Source organism: Agelaius tricolor, unplaced genomic scaffold, assembly GCF_023055355.1.
Source record: "Agelaius tricolor isolate 1412-34295 unplaced genomic scaffold, bAgeTri1.0.p SCAF_60, whole genome shotgun sequence".
NCBI lineage: Eukaryota > Metazoa > Chordata > Aves > Passeriformes > Icteridae > Agelaius > Agelaius tricolor.
This window is the reverse complement of record NW_027269320.1, coordinates 1,655,001-1,657,500: the sequence shown is the minus strand read 5'-3', so window position 1 is coordinate 1,657,500 and position 2,500 is coordinate 1,655,001. Positions and strand designations below refer to the sequence as shown.

Below are 2,500 nucleotides of genomic sequence, written 5' to 3'. Positions count from 1 at the left end.
AGCTACGGAGCGCTCCCCGAGTCTGCATTTAGGGGGACGAAGGCCCTCGCGCGGCGACGACGACGACGACCGCGGCGACGCCCGCCGGGCCCGCAGGGAAGGGATCGAGGCCCGCCGAGGGAAACGCTTCCCTCGCCCAACACCCCTGACCGCCTTCCCTCCGGCCACCGGCGGCACGCCGCCGCCGCCGCCGCCGCCCGCCGCGGGCGACGGGCCTGCGAGGCGACCCCAGCCGCGCCGCCGGGGTGGCCCCCGGACGGCGATTGATCGTCAAGCGACGCTCAGACAGGCGTAGCCCCGGGAGGAACCCGGGGCCGCAAGTGCGTTCGAAGTGTCGATGATCAATGTGTCCTGCAATTCACATTAATTCTCGCAGCTAGCTGCGTTCTTCATCGACGCACGAGCCGAGTGATCCACCGCTAAGAGTTGTCTGCCTTTCGGGCACCGCTCACGCCAGAGCGGCCCCTTTTTTTTGGTTTAGGACAATGCCGCCGAGGACGCGCGGGCGCGCGCCTGGCTTCCGAGACCGTACGAGCACACGGAAAACGGGAGGGAAAAAAAGGAAAAAAACAAACCCACTCTCCGAAGGCCGGCCAAGAGGCGGGGGAGCCCGCGCCCCCGACCGCCTCCCCCCGCGAGGGGAGACGCCGACCTCACCCACGCCGTCCTTCGGAGGCGGCCCAGGCGCCCGGGCTCGGCCCGGCCTCCGCGCGGAGGGCCGGGCGGCGCGCGCCGGACGCGCGGGGGGCACAGGGCGGCCCGCCCGCTTCTCGCTTTCACGGGACGACGCGCACAACGCACACGGCACGCGGCCGGGGGCGCGCGGCCGTCGGCCCCCGCGCCGCGCCGGCTCTCCCCTCGGCCCCGACGCCGCGGGCCTGGCGCGGAGCGCCGCCGCGCCGCCGCGCGGCCGGCGTTGTCTCTCTTCCCCCCACCACCACACGGGGCACGGGCCTTTCCCCTGGGCTCGAGACGGGCACGCGACGGCGACCGGCACAGCCCGCCGGCACGCCTCCCGCGGGACCGCTCCCCCGCCGGGCGGGCGGGCGAGCGACCGGCGGACGCGCTCCGCCGCCGGCCCCGGAGGCGGGCGCCACCGAGAGCCGAGCCGGCGTCGCCTGCGCCCGAGGCCTGCCGGACGGCAGACCCGGCCGCCGCCGGGGCGGCAACGCCCGGCACCGCCGCCGCCGCCTCGCACCGCCGGGGCCCCTCGCCTCGGGCACGCGCCCGGCGGGAAGGCGCCGCGGCGGCTGAGCCGGGGGGCAACGCCCGCTCTCCTCGTTCGCACGCGGAGACCGGGCGGGGAGGAGCGCCCCCGCGGCCGCCCCCCGCACGCCTTCCTGCGCGGCCCACACGCGGCCGCGCGGGCAAGGGCGACGGAGGCGAGGCGACGAGCGGCGCCCGGGACGGGACCGCCGCCGGCCGACGGCGGGCGCCGTCCGGCCGACCGTCCCCGCAGGGAGGGACACCCGTCGAGCGGCGCCGCCGCCGCTCGCCACGGGGTCGCCCGCGCTCGCGGGCCTCCGCCGCCGGAGGGCCCGCCGAGCGCTCGCCCCCCCCCCCACCGGCGGGCGGGGCGGTCGAGCCAGGGGACGGCCGGCGGACGACGGCGCCGCCGCGCCGCGCCTTCGAGGAAGGAAAGGCCGTCGAGGGGAAGAGAGGCGCCGGACGCGCCGGACGCGGCGCCGCCGCGCGCGCCAGAGACCGCGGCGGCGGGCCCAGGAGAGAGAGCGCGGGCGGGCCCCGGCGGCCGTCGCCCCGCGGCCGAGGAAGGGGCAGAGAGCGCGCGCTCTCTGCCGGGCGTCGCCCGTTACCACGAGGCGGGCGGGTCGGCCCCCGCGGCCGACCGCGCGCCGCGGCCTCTCCGCCGAGGCCGGGCCGCGGAGAGGGGGGGGCAGGGCGCCCCTCCCCGGCGCGGCGCGGTTGACCCCGCCCGCGGCGCGCGGCGGGGACGACGACGACGACGGCCGCGACGGAGGAGCGCGGCCGGTGGCCACGGGACAACCACCGCAGGGGATCGGCGGGAGTAGCTGCTCCCCACCCCTCCGTGGCGCCCCGCACGGCCACCGCCCGCGGCACACGCCCGCCGCCGCCGCCGCCGCCGCCGCCGCCACCGCCGCCGCCACGGCGGGCCACGCCGAGCCGCCCGAGTCTTTAAACCGCCGCCCGGCCCCGCCGGCCCCCCTTTCGGCCCAACCCGCAGCGTTTGACGACGCCGAGGGCAAGAAAACCTGGGGGGGACCGCCGAGGCGCCGAGCGCTAGGTACCTGGCCCTGGGGCGAGGGAAACGACCTGCATGGCCCCGCCGGGGTGCCTCCCCCGCTGCCGCCCTCGGGGGAGCGTCCACCGGCGGGGGCGCGCCCGACATCTGCCGCCACCACCGCCACGTCCTTCTCGGGGCCCGGGGTTTCCCTCAGTAGCCCGGCGCTGCGCGCCCGAGAGGACCGCCGCGGCTCGGGCCGCCCCGCCGGCGCGGGGGACACGCGGGCCCGACCGCCGA

The 2,500-nt window shown here is 79.6% G+C and overlaps 1 non-coding gene across 1 annotated transcript; it reads right to left on the bottom strand.

The window, feature by feature from the left end:
• Positions 1 to 275: 275 nt before the first annotated feature.
• LOC139605139 (5.8S ribosomal RNA) lies at positions 276 to 428 on the bottom strand. The gene has a single exon (XR_011684238.1). It is a non-coding gene; the product is annotated as a 5.8S ribosomal RNA (ribosomal RNA).
• Positions 429 to 2,500: the final 2,072 nt, after the last annotated feature.